Here is a 17,562-nt window from a genome sequence, read left to right as displayed (position 1 = left end):
AATGTCTAGAAAACTTTTCAAAAGTCCAGATTCCCTAGCCACCTGAAGATTCACAGCCAGCAGGTTTGGGGTAGTCCAGGAAATTTCTAACCATCTAAAACACCGTGGGTGATTCAGATGATCAGTCAGGATTGGGCACCACAGGCATATATTCGGACAGAATGGGGGAACTTTGCTAATAATGTAGTTATTATTTTTGTTGTTAACTATAATTTTTGTGACTACTGAGTTCTTCCTACATAATCAGGCCTGTTACTAAACATTTTATTTATGTTATCACTGAATCATCATAATAACCATCCTCTTATGGATGAGGAAACTAAGAGTTGGAAAGGTTAAATCATTTGCCTAAAACCAGAGATAGTAAGGGGCAAAGCAGGAATCTGTTTTTATCACTAAGTAGTACATGAGTCATTTGAGTAGTTATGTGAGTCATTTAAGTCATTAATTTTTCTCATTTGGACTGAGGGATGTTAGGACTAGACACTAGATCCCTTCTAATCTTCCTTCAAGCTCTGATGCTTATTTGTGGAACTGAATTGAACCAGAAGACATGGTTTTTGGCCTTCTGGAACTTAAGATGTATTGTCAGAATCCTGTGTCCTCCTTCCCATGTCAGGTTTAATCTATGGCTCCTCGTTTTCTATGGAGCAAAAACTCCCTCACCATCAGCCCCAAACCCTCTCTTGAGTTTCATCTCCCAGCAGCTCAGGGCAGAATCCCAACCCTCCAGCACTGGGCTTACCCAGCTCTGCGCCCTTGCTCACCATGTTCTTTCTGTCCCAAAGCTTTGTCCTTCTTGGTTGCTTGATGGTCTAATCCTGCTCACTGTTCACAGACCACCTACATACCAGTTCCTTTGTATAGACATCCCGCTCTTCCCAGTCAGAATTAATTTGTTCCTTTATGATTTCATTTTGTGTTACAGGTAAAGTGAATTTCAGTCCTAGTTATCTGGCAATGCCAGTACTTGGCAGTCTTGGTTTAGACAGCATGGCAACTATAGTTATGGCATATATCTGACTAAGGGTGTGAACTGTTTTCCTATTGGTAAGATTCTGGAGGGCAGAGGCACTTGCCTTACCTGTTTGACACTTCTCCCATCCATATCCAACCATCCATCTGATCTTCCATTCATTTATTTATTTTATTAACTTTAAAATTTTCATTTCAGTACAGTTAATACACAGTGTTATATTAGTCTCAGCTGTACAATATAACAATATAACATAGTCAGGGATTCAACAATTCTATACATTACTCAGTGCTCATTATGATATGTGAAATCTTAATCCCCCCACCTATTTCACCCATCTTCCCCACCCACCTCCCCTCTGGTAACCAACAGTTTGTTCTCTATAGTTAAGAGTCCGGGGTAGGTACCTGGGTGGCTCAGTCAGTAAAGTCTCTGGTTCAGTTCACGATCTCAGGGTCATGAGGACAGGCCCTACATGGTGCTCTATGCTGGGAGTGGAGCCTGCTTAAGATTCTCTCTCCCTCTCCCTCTGCCCATCTTCCCCAACCCACTCATGTGCTCCCTAAACAAACAAACAAATAAATAGGACTCTATTTCTTAGTTTGTTTCCTCTTTTTTCCTTTGTTCATTTGTTGTTTCTTAAATTCCACACATGAGGAAATCATATGATACTTGTCTTTCTCTAAATTACTTCACTTAGCATTATACTCTCTAGCTCCACCCATGTTATTTCAAATAGTAAGATTTCACCTTTTTTCATGGCAGAATAATAATCCATTGTATATATGTGTATATCACATCTTCTTTATCATTTATCTATCTGTAAAACCTTGGGCTGCTTCTAGAATTCGGTGACTGTAAATAATGTTGCTGTAAACATAGGAGTGCATGTGTCCCTTTGAATTAGTATTTTTACATTTTTTTTGGTAAATACTTAGTAATGCGATTGCTGGATTATAGGATAGTTTTATTTTTACTTTGTGGGGAACCTCCATACTCTTTTCCAAACTGGCTGACCTGTTTGCTTTTCCACCATCAGTACATGAGGGTTCCCCTTTCTCCACATCCTCACCAACACCTGTTGTTTCTTTTGTTGTTGATTTTAGCCATCCTGACAGGTGTGAGGTAATATCTCATTGTGATTTTGATTTGCCTTTCCCTGATGATGAATGATGTTGAGCATTTTTTCATGTGTCTGTTGGCCATCTGTATGTTTTCTTTGAAGAAATATCTGTTTATGTCTTCTGCCCAGATTTAATCAGATTATGTTTTTTTTTTAGTTTTTTAAAAATATACATATATTTTTAAAGATTTTATTTATTTATTTGACAGAGAAAGAGATCACAAGTAGGCAGAGAGGCAGGCAGAGAGAGAAGGGGGAAGCAGGCTCCCTGCTGAACAGAGAGCCCAATGCAGGGCTTGATCCCAGGACCCTGAGACCATGGCCTGAGCCTAAGGCAGAGGCTTAATTCACTGCTGAGCCACGAAGGTGCCCCTGTGTTTTTAGTATTGAGTTGTATTGGTTTTTGATATATTTTGGATACTAACTCTTTATCGGAAATACCATTTGCAAATATATTCCCCCATACAGTAAGTTATATCTTAGTTTAACTATTTCCTTCACTGTGCAGCAGCTTTTTATTTTGATGTAGTCCCAATAGTTTGTTTTTGCTTTTGTTTCCCTTGACTCAAGAGACACATCTAGAAAAATGTTGCTATGGCTGACGTTAGACATTATTGCCTGTGCTCTGTTCTAGGATTTTTATGGTTTCAGGTCTCACATTTATGTCTTTAATTCATTTTGAGTTTATTTTTGTGTGTGGTTTAAGAAAGTCAAGCTTCATTCTTTTGCATGTTCCAGTCCAATTTTCCCAAAACCGTTTGTTTAAGAGACTATCTTTTGCTCATTGTATGTTCTTTCCTCCTTTGTCAAAGATTAATTGACCATATAATCATGGGTTTATTTCTGGGTTTTCTATTCTATTCCATTGATCTGTGTGCTTATTTTTGTGCCAGGACCATACTGTTTTGATTAATACAGCTCTGTAACATAACTCAAAGTCTGGAATTGTGATACCTCCAGTTTTTTCTTTTTCAAGATCGCTTTGACTATTCAGGGTCTTTTGTGGTCCCATTCAAATTTCAGGATCGTTCTAGTTCTGTGAAAAATGCTGTTGGCATTTTGATAGGGATTGCATTAAATCTGTACACTGCTTTGCATCCCCTCATTTATTTGCATATATGTCAGTTTATATTCCCCAAATTTAAATTGTCTCTACTTGGCACAAAATAGACACTTCAGTTTTCATTGAATTGATATTAACTGATTTTATGGGAATTTCTGCTTGGATAAATCTTTTGCAACAGCTTCTTCTCCACCACCACCCCTGCCACCTTGAATAAAAACTATGTCTTCTGAGGAAGTAGGTAATGAAGTATCAGAGGAATGATAGCTACAGAAAATGAATAGAAGGACAAAAATGTTAAATTTGATTAGTGCTGGCTATCAGCATAATAAAAGAGACAAAGCTGACATTGTGCTTTGGTTAAAAGACAATAATGAAGGCCAAGCTCTTCAGCTGGATGTGTGCCCAGCACTGCCTTTGTAACAAGCCTGCAAAAGGATTCAGACAGCATGTAACCAATGTGACCTGTAAGACTAAGTGAAGGTAAGCAAGAGGCCATGTCTTAGTCAGATCAGGCTGCTAAAACAAAATACCATAGACTGGCTAAATGACAAAGAAACCGGAAATTTATTTCTCATGGTTCTGGAAGCTGCAAGTCCATTATCAAGGTGCCAGCATGGGCAGATTTGGTTGAAAGCTCTCTTCTGTGTTGCAGACTGCTGACTTCTCGGGGTATCCTCGCATGCCAGAGAAATGAGAGGAAATAATCTCTCTCCTGACTCATATAAGGGCAGTAAGCCCATTTCTGGAGGCTCCATCCTATGACCTCATCTAAATCAAATAACCTTCCAAAGGCCACACATCCTAACACCATCACAATGTGGGGTATGGCTCCCAAGTATGAATTTTGAGGAGACACAAATATTCATTCCATAATAAGCCACCAATAGGTCCTCAGGGCCAGAGTCATTCAACCCTCAAGAGCTGACAGCGTTCAGGGAAAAGAAGTATGGTAGACTTCCAAAAGGACATTCATATGTTTGGACACCAACAGAACAAGGTACACAAAGAAAAATTTTTATTCCAATCTTTTCATAGTCATTATTGCTTGGCAACGTGGGGAAACTTTCAAACTTTCCACAGTCTTCTGAAGCATCTATTCTCTGTGCTCCCCAACTATATGTCTGTCCCATTAACTACCATACTGTGGTTTGCTCTGACTTTATCTGTCACTTATCCTAAACTGAAAGCTCTACAAAGATGACAAGGTATAATTCACTCTGGTGTGCCCAAGGCCTGGTAAAGACATGAGAATGTCTCAAAATATATTTGATGGATTAATAAAGGGGAAAAATAGCCACCTGTACCTATTACGGGTAGTTCCTTCTAATGACCACCTGTATAGGCTTATAGAGTGGGAGGTGTCCTGTTTGTGTCATCCTGATGAAAAACTAGGCTATCTCAGGCTGGAGGTAGGTTTTTGACCCCAGGCAGGGGAGTCTACACTTGGAGTCAACAAGGTAGAAAGGATCAAAGAGATCAAAGTGTAGGAGGTATAGTTGCACTAAATCCCCTCTGAAACAAAACACTAGACCTTTACTATCCCAATAATTGCTAGAAAGCAGTTACAGTTCTGTTTTTATTCTACTAGGACAAGCAAAAGTTTCTTTTGCAAGCGTTTGTTCTCTTTTTTCCAAATTTACATGAGTATCCAAAGAATTCTTGTATAGTTAGCAAATGGCCTCCTCCTTGTTAACGATGAGAACTACAGCTAAACATTTACTTCCTCTTAACCAGGGCCCAGGAATCCTGAACCAATAATTTCAAAGACCTAATGAGATGGCCTTTCATAATGTGTTTTTCTATCTCACTATCCATATACCCTGCTCTTTTCTTTTTGCAATCATTTGCAATTAGTTTTCTGTTATGACCTGTTTAAAACAGAAGATGCATTTGCCTTGATCATCTACTTGAACACTGTAAAATCATTCCATGTTTGATGAAACCTTGGTTATTCAAAAGAGGTTCTTCACAGGTGACCATGTTTTCTTGTTGAGAAGTTTTTGAGGCTTGCCTTAGGGGTTAATGTCCTAAAGTCCTAAAAGTGTTAGGGCTCTTAATATTATCCCAGCACAGCCTCCAACACATTTCAAATCACTTTTACTTGCATCTCAGTCAGAAATCAAAGATACATGATTCCTCTCTCAGCCCTATTAAATAAGATAATACATTAAAAACAACAACATGTGGTCTATGGTGAATGGTCAGCACATTGATTCTCCTGCTCTTTGTCCCCTTCCCATTCCTTTACCTAGTGCACACCTAAAGAGCATGACCCCATTGAATATCAATTGATGGAAGTAAAAGGCACTATTCTTCTGATATTTTTTCCTACATCCCAATGCCAGTGGGGATGTGGATCTAAAGGCCTCAGATGATTGAGGTCCCATCTTTTTAAGATTACCTTGTGTTGTTTTAATTGTTTGTGACCCTTTACCTGTGAAAATTTACCAAAAAAGCCATCTGTTTTGTTTTTGTTTTTTTTCCATTTTTCAAATCTGGTTACTTTGTTATCTAAAGATAATATTGTGTGTGTGTGTGTGTGTGTGTGTGTGAGAGAGAGAGAGAGAGAGAGAGAGAGAAGAAAAGAGAGGTTTCCATCTACTGTAGAGATTTCATGTGAACTATAACTCTCTCAAATTCCTTTTGGCTGGGAAACTTTAGAGTCAGATTAGATCTAGATGAAGATGAAGTTTTAAGAAAAGTCTTTGAATAGTAAAGATAGCAAAGGACTTAAGAAAGTGTTATCTACATACAAATAGTTCATACCTTCAAAGAATATTTCTTAGTTCTAATATTCAACCATCCTGACCATTTCAATAGGACACACACAGTGAAGCATAATCCTCCTTTCCCTACTTTATTATTTCTGATAGTGATATCACAGACCAAGGGATCATAAAAATTGGGCCCTGGATTTTTTATTTTCTTCAAAGATTTTTTATCTTCTTCAAAGATAAAGTATATGCTTTTTAAATCAGCTTATCACTGACAAGTCACTCCTTAGATTATTAAAGTTGCAAGAACTTCCACAACATCATTTACTTTTTATAGAGAAAAAATTTAATTATTATGGTAAGAAGAGAATAATGTAAGTCTACTCAGAGTTGTTGAAAGGCATAACTCCCAGTACTTTATGAAATACTTTACAATACTGTCACTTCTCAATCATTTGAGCTCTGACTCTCTGCCCTGTGTTTAAGCAAAATCTTTTGCTGCCACTTGTTTCATTAGGGCTGAAAGATCCTTCCTCCATAATATCTCTGGTGTATTGTTTCTCAAGCTGGTGTTTTGCAGGGCACTGACCTTTAAGATGGTGGAAGAGACAATAGAGCAGAGTGGTTAAGACCATAGTGGTTACTGGCATGAGCTGAACATGGATCAATGCAAAGTATGTAAGAGTCCCAGGATACTGATTATTTCAATCTATGCACCTGATGTCGACATAGTTCAAGCAGGCTTTAATGCAGATATAGTCTTAGTTCTGTCATTTCTACCTCTGTGATTTTAAATGTTACCCTCGCAAATCCTCAGTCTTATTATTTACAAGATAGGCATAATTTTAAAAGTTCCTGTCTCACTGGTGGTTGCGGGAATAAGATGAAATGGTGAATGCCAATTCTTTTGTTCATGAATCTGTTTATTGCCTTTCTTCTCTCTATCTTACCTCCAAGTAAAAAAAAAGGATTTTGTCTTATTCATGGAGGTATATCCAGTGCCAGGAACCATGTGGTATACATAGCAGGAGCTCAACAAATACTGTTTTTAAAAAATAAATGAATTTTGGGGGTATCTGGGTGGCTCAGTCAGTTTGGTATCTGCCTTTGCCTCAGGTTATGATCACTGGGTCCTGGGATTGAGTCCCACATTGGGCTCCCTGCTCAGCTGGGAGCCTGCTTCTCCCTCTCCCTCTGCTGCTCCCCCTGCTTGTGCTCTCTCTCTCTCTCAAATAAAATATTTAAAAAATGAATTTTAGGGGTGCCTGGGTGGCTCAGTGGGTTAAAGCTTCTGCCTTCAGCTCTGGTCATGATCCCAGGGTCCTGGGATAGAGCCCTGCTTCGGGCTCTCTGCTCAGCAGAGAGCCTGCTTTCCCCCCACCCCCCTCTCCCTGCCTCTTCTGCCTACTTGTGATCTTTGTCTGGCAAAAAAATAAATAAAACCTTTTAAAAAATGAATTTTAAAAAAATCATAAATTCTTGGCATGATTCCTGGAAAACAGTGCTCAATAAATATTAGAATAAAAATCAACCTAGTTCTATAAGATGTTTCTCAAATAAAGGATCTTGTATAATATATATTATAAAGACTCTGAGATACCTGTTAATGAAGAAATCTATAGAACTTCATTAGTTCCATTTACCAGTCTTGTTTGGGCAGAAAACCTTTTCTTCCCAGCTATACCTGTTAAACAACATTCTGCAACATTACCACTGGACACATGTTGGGAATTAATGAATTAGTCTAGTATGCTTATGTTAGAAATAAGGAGACTGAGGTCCAGATATTAAATGGTTTGTCTAGGTCAAGTAGCAAGTAGCAGCAATTCCAGAATTACAGACAAATGTTCCAACTCTCAGGCCTGCCTTCTTTCCGCCCAGCCAAGTGAGCAGTGACATGGTGGCAGTGACATACCAGAAGGTATGGGTTCGAATCCCACCTGCATTTCCCAGCATTGAAGCCTATATCAGACGCTGCCAGAGCCCCTTCCCCTATCCTCTCCTCCTTTTAATGGGGCCTCTTTGATACCTGAGCATGGTATACCTCCCAGATTGGTCCTCAAGAATGTGAAACCTGGGAGTGTAGGGGTCTTACCAACCCACAGGGCAACTCTTGACCAGTAAGAATGGTTACTCTTGAGTAAATTCTTTCTCCTCTATCTCCTCAGGCAGGTAACTCCAGGTGCATTCTATATGTCTCCCTTTAAGGGCCCTGTGGGATGGATCCCTGTTGCTCACCATCAGTGACATAGTCCACAAACAGGTAGCAGTACAGGCAGCTCTTCAAATTCCTTAGCTTCTATCCTTTCCAGTCTCTGTCTCTTCCCAGGTGTGTTACTCTTTTGCTTACTACTGAAAACAGCTGCGTCATCTCTCACGAGCCCATCAAACAGGTGCTGGGTTTCACACCAAAGGTGGCTGCAATTCAGCAGGTGGGGGTGTAAAATAGGAAGTGAAATCGAAACATAAGCTGGACAAGAATGGAGGCCGCTAACAGATGAGAGGTGCTACTAGGCTCAGAGCTCTGCTGTTTTGTTTCCTCCTGAATCTTCAAGAATTTTGAGAAGGCATGAGAACAATGTGTTTACAAACACACTCTGTGTTTATGACACCTTCTGGTTTTTCTGTTATGCTGGATAAAACAAGAGAACTATAGCTGGTGTGGGGGAAAAGTGAAATCGAAATAGTTACCACAATCCTTTAACAACCTTGGGTAACCTACCCCGGGCATGAGAGGTTAGAGCTTTAAGCTTCTCATTCTGCTCTTTACATTCAAGGCAAGAAAGGGAGACAACACAGCTGTATTAGACTGTGGAAAAAAAAAAAAAGACCTAAGTATCTCAGTTTATTTCCTGCTCATGTAATAATACAACGCAGGTGTTCCTCTTCAGTGATTAATTTTCTTCCATGTTATGACTCAGGGAAATGGGCTCTTCCACATTGTGGCTGTGTTGTTCCTTGAAGAAGTCTTAACCCTCTCATCTGTGTTCAGCTGGCAGAAGAGGAGAGTGTGGAGAGAGCATTCTGCTCACAGGAAACCAAAGTTCATATACCACTGGCAAAAATTGGTCCCATGGCTTTCCCTAGAAGCAAGGAGGTTGGGAACTGTACTGACCAGCGAGGTAGTGACTTCTCAGCAACAACTATGTTCTATGGAAGGTGGAGCATGAGTTGGGGGGAGCAACTGGCCATCTCTACCACAATGGTACAGCTGTCAAGAATGTCAGTTCTAGCCTCCGGTGAGTCTGGATTCAGACCCTGCTTCTGCCGCTCACTAGCTGCGCACGTGGGCATGTTATTTCACTTCTCTGAGACCTTTTCCTCATCTGTAAAAATGGGGATAATGGAAAAATCTCTCTCTCTCAGAGTTGCCATGGGATTGAATTGTGGATCATGCACATACAGCTCTTGGGACTGTGCCTGGCACATAACAAGTCCTCAGCAAATGCTGTTTCTGTCCTTAACTATGAAGAAATGCCAACATCTCACTTAGGGAGTTGTGTACGTTTTCTATAGTTTGCAAGACACAGAAACTTATAAAAGTGACCTCAGTTCATTTGAATTTATTTTCTAAGAGATAAAAGGGCATAAAAAAGAGCAGGAAAAAATCTGAGCAACCCCACAGCCAGCTTCTTGGCATGAGAACCTTGCATAGGTGATGAGAAGGGCTTCAAATGTGGAACAATAGACCTGCAAGCTTAGGAGGACCTCTCAAGACGGACACTGGTGCCCCACCGACAGAAGTCAGCTCTGTGCCGGTATAGCATCTCTTTTTTTCTCCTGCTTCTGACTGACCACTCTGCCCTTCTCAGCCTCTTCTTGTTTCTTCTGTGAGCTTTTTCCTGTGTATCATGGCTTCTTTGCCATTGTGTTTTCTATAAGTCTCTGTCTATGCCTTGTGCTCAGATACCCTGCGAGGATCTGGTTGCTAAATAGTCCTTATCCAACAAAGGGCAGCTGTCACTGCCCTGAACCCACAGCCAATCCACCTAGGCTTTTGATGACTGTTTTTGTGCCTACTGTGAATCTCTGACTCAGGTATCATACAAACATGGTGGTCTGGTACCAAAAATTGTTTCATGCTTCCTTGTTCAGAACGGAATAGTGGTTGGAGGGGCACTCAAAATATCAGTAATAGGGAAAATCATTAAAGTGTACAGTGATGAATAGTAATTTCTTTGACATCAGCCTAGAAACATTTTCTAGGTATTTCTCCCCAGGCAAGGGAAACAAACTATTGGGACTACACCAAAATAAAAAGCTTTCGCACAGTAAAGGAAACCATCAAAAAGGCAACCTATGCAATGAAAGAACATATTTGCAAATGACATATCCCATAAAGGGTTAGTATCCAAAATATATAAAGAACTTATATGACTCAACACTGAAAAAACAAATAATGCAATTTAAAAATGGGCACAAGACATGCATAGATAATTCTCCAAAGAAGACATACAGATAGATGGACAACAAACACATGAAAAGATGCTCAACATCACTCATCATCAGGAAAATGAAAATCAAAATCACAATGAGATATCACCTCACACCTGTCAGAATGGCTAAAATGAACAACATAAGAAACAACAGGTATTGGCGAGGATGTGGAGAAAGGGGAACCCTCATGTACTATTGGTGGGAAAGCAAACAGGTGCAGCTAGTCCAGAAAGTAGTATGAAGATTCCTCAAAAAGTTAAAAATAGAACTACCCTACAATCCAGCAATTGCATTACTGGGTATTTACCCAAAGAAAATGAAGACATTAATTTGAAAATACATATGCACCCCTATGTTTATTGCAGCATTATTTACAATAGCCAGAATATGGAAGCAGTCCAAGTATCCATCCACAGGTGAATGGATAAAGAAGAAGAGGTATATGTACACAATGGAATATTACTTAGCCATAAGTAATTAGCCATAAAAAGAATGAGATCTTGCCATTTGCAACAATATGGGTAGACCTAGAGGGTATAATCCTAAATGACATAAATCAGACAGAGAAGGACAAATACCATAGGATTTCATTCATATGTGGAATTTAAGAAACAACAAAAAAATGAACAAAGAAAAAAGAGACAAAAATACAGAGAACAAACTGGTGGTTGTCAGAGGGGAGATGGGTGAGGGGATGAGTGAAATAAAGGGGATTAAGAGTATACTTATTATGATAAGCACTGAGTACTATATAGAATTGTTATATCATTACACTGTTTACCTGAAATGACTATAACACTGGATATTAATTATACTTCAGTGAAAATTGTTTTTCATTGGTGAAAATCCTCAAACATATTACCTGCCTTTATTTTGCTATGGGTTAACCTGGCTTTCCAAATCTTATGAATGAGTGCTTAAAGATCTTTTTAAAATTTATTTATTTGAGAGAGTGAGTGAACAAGAGAGAGCACAAGTTGGGGAGGAGTGGAGGGAGAGAGAGAAGCAGACTCCCCACTGAACAGAGAGCCTGATGTGGGGCTTGATCCCAGGATCCTGGGACCATGACCTGAGCTGAAGGCAGACACTTAACTGACTGAGCCACCCAGGCTCCCCTGAATGAGTGTTTAAAAGTGAAGTTTCCAAGTCAATTCACTTAACTGATATCCCTGGTTGAAGTTTTTCTACATTTACCCACCTTCCATATTGCCATCAGGGTTCTTGTCCCAAGATAAATCTGATTATTCCATTTTCCTGCTTAAAAATATAAATTGATTTCTTTCCACCTGTAATTAAGCTCCAGCTTCTTCGCCTGGCATACCAGGACACTGACATTCATGACTTATCTTCTACCCTCCCCTCTAGCACCCTTCCGCCAGTGACCCACCACACTGGATTTTCTCCATCCTCTTTCACACTTTTGGACCATGTACATACATGCTCTTCTCTGCTAGCAATTTCGTTCCCTACCCCATTACCACCTAGCAAATACCAATTTATTCTTCAAGGTCCAACTCACTTGATACCTTCTTTCTAAGGCATTTTTCTCAATCCTCCGGTCTCCATCTCTCTCCCCCACACCACTCCCGACCCTTCTATGCCCAGGTGAAACCAACTATATTTTTACCTGAGTCCTGGAGCATGTAAACATACCTCTGTGGTGATGTTTACTATTTTTAAATCCTGGTTATCCAAGAGTTGGTCTCCCAGGCACAGCTCACAAAAGCAGAGAACGTGTCTTACTCATCTTTTACCTTCCCAGGACCCAAAAGAACATCTGTTTCATTTAGCACTCAATGCCTGTTTGCTGAATTTTATTGGAATTCAAAACCCTGATACTACAGAGGAACCTGGAGCATGAAAACAAAATCTACTCCTTCTCCTGTGTGTGTTTCCTATTATGCAGAATCTTTACTTCTCAAGGGTTACTTTACGATGGACCACACTTATTCTATTTATATAGTATGAAAGAGAAGTAAATCTATGCTTTCTATAAAGGTACCTAATGAAAGCTTCCATTCTTATTTAAAATCCAGGAAAAGTGTATTATTTTTAATAAGTCATGTCATCCTCAAACACCCTCTCTTATGCTTTTTCTCTTAATAGAAGAATCATCATCAAGGGAGTAATGAAGTCACCAAGGTATGTTAACTGAAGACATGATAAAGCCACGTTTCTCCACAAGTGGATACAAACCCTCTTTGGGTTTTTGAAAACTAATCTCTTATTATTAGACCTCTATTTTTTTTCCCCCAGAGGGTCATTTCCACTTTGGACTCTTTCGGAGCAGGTGGCATTTGGAAATGTGTGTGGGGCTGGCATGAGTGTCACAGTGATCAGAGGGTGCTCTGGCATTTAGTGAGTGAGAACCAGGAATGCCAAATACCTTGCAATGCATGGGTCAGTCATGCAAACTGAATACTGTCCCATCCAATGCCAATAACCTCCAACCAAGAACCACTGAGTTAAGGGGTCTGTTAAGCCTATTAGTTGAAAACCATTGAGTTAAGAGTTGATGGCTTGAAGCCTTTTTTTTTTAAAGATGAGATGAGATGAGAACAAACCATAGGAATCCAAAAGGAAACTCCTGCCTTAGTTTAAAGACTTTTCATTTAAAGAAAATTCCGTTTTCTGCACATAAAATATGGACTTATACCATATTCACTGAAAACAAGAGGCTTCTAAAAGTATCAAGAAGAGAAGCAGTTAGCATGCCCTCTTGCTTGTGAATATAAGGCAGAATAGTAGAATAAAATGGCCCTTCCTTTGAAATACATTTAATTTAATAAAGCACCAAATTAAAGGCAGAACAGCCTCATCCCCATTACAAAATAACCTGTAGAGTGAAAACTGAAACATGCACAATTTCATTAACCTTCCATTCATAAAGCATAATGTAGGGAAAATGCCATTTTAACATCCAAGTGAACAAGGCTATTTCCATGCCTTGAGAGAGCTTTACACATTAACATTGTCAGTGTAGAAATGATGTGGAGGAACAAAATCTCAGACAGACAAAGCACTGAGAAATATTTATCCTTTTAATCATCCGTTTTTTTGGATGAAGATATTTCCTTTTCATGTAATGTTTTGTCTGCTTTGTTAAATATTCTCAACAGCATATGGAAAGCGTGTCAGTTGTGACTTAGTGATATTTATCAAATTTGGCGATTCTGTTAAATCCTGATCCAGGGTGTGTAGAATCAAAGAATTTTAGAACCTCACAACTTCAAAAGAGATCACAAGAATCCAGTTCCCTATTTTGCAGATAAGGAAGCTGAGGCTCAAAGAGATTAGGGACAGTAGGAGTGATGGCTGTCTCCAGGGCCCGGGAGAGAAAGCAGCAGATCTGGGGAGGTTTGCTTTGGAGCTCTAAGCATCTCCTACTTGCAGACTGTCTTTAGTGAACCTTTATTTTCTGAACAGAAAACGACAACTCAAAACCCTGTTCATTTTACAGCATTCCTTAGCTGTTAGTGCCAATACAATGAGTTCCTGACCAAAAAAGAAACAGAGGAATTGGGGCAAAAACAAACAACCATGCAATTTATAAAATTGCAAAACATATCCACCTAACATTTGAAAAACATGTCATATTTCATTAAGATATTGTGCTGCATTCAACTATAATCACTGCAGAAAAATGTAGTAGCATCATTTACCTTCTCTGGCTCTAATGGGTTGGCACAAGGCAGGCTCATCCCTTGGCACCCACCCCTTCCTCCCTCCCACACATGCCATTTGCAAATAAATTGTGCACCTAACATTTGCTCTGTACAAGTGACTTTTAAACCCAGGAAACAATGCAGTGTATTTTAGTATAGTATAGCAGTAGGCTTCAAGTTTAATGAGATTTGCATCTAATGTAGCAATTTGGAAGTCTCTTTAAGCTTATTAAAATGAGGTTCTACCCAAGTTTACAAGTAGGTACAATAACATTTGGAACGTGACCATGTCTTGCATCTGAGAGGCTTTTTCAGTGTATATGTAAAGCAAATTGCTTATGTTACTCTCCTTTCCTTTCCAGAGTTCTAGTCTATGATCACTGACACTGGAACAAAATGTCCCCATTTGACAGGTATTGTAACATTTGGGTAATTAGCTGAAAATATAGCAGATTTGTCCTCCTGCTACTATCCCCGAGGCGACCAGTGTCTGAAAGCTTGTTTTAGAGCCATTCAACAAGCAGGAAGAACCACACCTGTTGCATTTTATTTCCTCCCTATTAAATCAGGATGAATAATTTATTAAGAACTGCTTATGCACAGACACTCCAGTGAACGGCTGAGAGATAAGACTGTTGGGCTGCTGGCATTTTGCTATTTCTGGCTGTTCTTGAGTGGAAGCTTGTTTCTTCCCCCCCAGGGGCAATAAGCCAAAAAGCCCTGTGAGACCCCAGACTGTCACCTAAGCAAGCCCTTAGTGCCCCAGAACTTTTCCCCTATGACAAAGGCCATGGTTTCTTTTGTAACTGTGGCAGACACTTTGGGTTGGCTACTCAACTGACCTTCACAGCCCCCCATCCTTCTATAGGTTTAAATGGGCAGATACTCATATTCCCTGCTCCCTTGTAGCCAGGGTGGTCATGCACCCAGGTTTAAACGATAAAGCATAAGGCAAAGTCCACTGGGCGGGGATGGGGGGGCGGTGGGGGGGTAGGGAGGGGGTGTGCTTCTGAGAAACCTCTTCTTGCCTAGTTGAGAGGCAGTTTGGCACTACAAGGGCTCTGGAGCCAAAATGCCAGGGTTTGATGCTTGGCTCTTCCAGTTCTTATCTGTGAATCCCTGATAAAGTTAATTATACTCTCTGGGCTTTGGTTTTTCTTATCTGTTGTAGAATTAAATATATGTAGCACATACAAAGTACTTTGAGTAGCCCCTGGCATATTGTAAATGCTCAAAAATGTTAGCTACAATTATAATTAATAAAAAATAGAAGGCTTATGATAAACATTTCTGCTAGCTGCCTTTGGAAATGGCTTTGTGAGGTCATGATGCCTGGAGTTATGGCAACCATTTTGTGACCATGAGGGGATGATCAAGAGAATGACAAAGACTCTAACTCTGTCCTCGCATTGTGAAGTTGCTGACCGAAACCTGCCTAGCTCAAATTTTTCGTCAGTAAATAATAGATATCCTTATAGTGGACTTTCTGTTACTATGTGCACAATAATCCCACCTAATACTGTCACTATTAACCTAACATTTAAGCCCTGCCATCTCTGCCTTCAGCTGTTCTGTTGGCTTTGCTTACCATGTTCCACTTCCTCCTCTGGTGAAAACTTTTTAGGATTGCCCTCCTAACTGTATATATATATATATATATATATATATATATATATATAATATATGTATATGTATGTATATGTATATGTATATATGTATATATGTATATATATATATGTGTATATATATATATGTATATATATATAATATATAATATTATATGTATATAATATAATATAATTATTATATTATTATATATATAATATAATAATTATATTATATTATATACATATAATATTATATATTATATGTATTAAACTGTATGTTTAATCTGCTCTGGGAACTCTCATAAATAGACTATGGGTTTGCTAACAGCCTCCAGTGTGAGAATCAGGGTTTAAGGAGGGACAAGAGAATTATTAACTTCTCATCTTACTTCTGAGCAGGCTCTAGTTGTAAAATAGGTAAGTCCTCCTCATCCCTGCAGGGCTGGCTACTGCCTGTAAATATCTTCATGAGTCACAGGGGTCCCAATCTGACAACCTACGGGCTGTATCTGAGGTGGCTGTAGGGGTCTCACCAATCTCCAGACATCATAGCATGTGGGCTCTGATGGGAATCCAAGGCCACTGCACGTGCAGATGTGGATGGGAGAATTGAGTGGTGCCTTGAATATCCCATTTTGCTTCCTTGTCAAGATCATGGTAGAGCTGCCCCATCTCTGCTCCCCCAGTGCACTTAAATTTCTTCTAGCAAAGTTTGTTCTCCCTGCTTTTTTGTTTTCCAGACCATTCCTGAGAAGATTGATCTGAAAAATATTGAAGGCAATGATCTTATAGAATGGCAGATGAAGGAAGAAACACAAAAGCAGCAGCTCTGGGACTCACTCTTGTCTAGACAATTGGCTTCTGGCTGGGTGCCTTATATCAATGTTTCTATATCCAATTTTGATGATAAGCCCCTAAGGATTTCTCTCAGCCTGTTCTTCACTGCAACCACTGTAAAATCATAGCAAAAACAAGGATAATGAAAAGAAGGTCACTTTGTACCCCACCTGGGTTCTAGAATTAAATCCAGCTCAGGTCAGAAATAAGCCATGGGACCCAGTTGCTGTCACCTACCATCAGACCTCAGTGATACTATTTTCCAATATTTCCAGTGCGTTTGTAGATGATTTTTCTGTCGTATAAAATTCAGAACGAGGGCGCCTGGGTGGCTCAGTGGGTTAAGCCGCTGCCTTCGGCTCAGGTCATGATCCCAGGTCCTGGGTTCGAGCCCCACGTCGGGCTTTCTGCTCAGCGGGGAGCCTGCTTCCTCCTCTCTCTCTGCCTGCCTCTCTGCTTACTTGTGATTTCTCTCTGTCAAATAAATAAATAAAATCTTTAAAAAAAAATTCAGAATGAGAAGGAAGTTTCTCTGGGGAAATTTAGAAGAAAGAGAGGCACATTTATCTATTGGCTGAGTCTGTTTTCATTTTTAAGCACATCAGTGTATTTATTATTTAGTCAAACACACACATGTTACATGTAAGGATTGACACATTGCCATGGGCTATATTCTCAGAAGAGATTGGACCCTCTGGAAGTTGATGTAAATGATTTGGGTTATTAAGGTATTGGTGAATGAATGGCCCCACCTTTTCCTTCAGCACCCTGTGTCCTGCTAACTCCCAGGATGTGCTTATTTAATGTACATAACACACATACTGCCATGCACATCGCTGTGGGATGGACCAGGGTTCGCCAGAGAACTGGGCTCCTAGAACAGCCAGAAACCGAGCAAAAGAAGCTCCTTCATGGCATTTCCACCCCCGACCGTGTCAGACTTGCCCAAGCCCCCTCTCCAGCTAAACGAGCTATTTCCCCCCCAATACTTCCTGAGTCCTTAATCCTTTTACTGAGAAACCAGAAAAAGAGGTCAGTGCAAATGGGTGTTGAAAAGAAAAACCCTGGGTCTTTTTTTACCCAAGAAAAGCAGAGCATTTCTGAATTCTGGCTCTGACACAGAAAAGCCCTGTCTCT

General features: G+C 39.8%; 1 long non-coding RNA gene across 1 annotated transcript; it reads left to right on the top strand.

Annotated features, from left to right (window-relative positions):
* Positions 1-4,061: 4,061 nt before the first annotated feature.
* On the top strand, positions 4,062-16,738 carry LOC125105641 (uncharacterized). The gene is made up of 4 exons (XR_007128971.1): positions 4,062-4,162; positions 12,423-12,458; positions 14,344-14,394; positions 16,329-16,738. It is a non-coding gene; the product is annotated as an uncharacterized LOC125105641 (long non-coding RNA).
* Positions 16,739-17,562: the final 824 nt, after the last annotated feature.

Source organism: Lutra lutra, chromosome 7 (genome assembly GCF_902655055.1).
Source record: "Lutra lutra chromosome 7, mLutLut1.2, whole genome shotgun sequence".
In the NCBI taxonomy this organism is placed as follows: Eukaryota; Metazoa; Chordata; class Mammalia; order Carnivora; family Mustelidae; genus Lutra; species Lutra lutra.
Note: the sequence above shows the minus strand (reverse complement) of the source record. Positions and strands in the feature narration are given on the sequence as shown.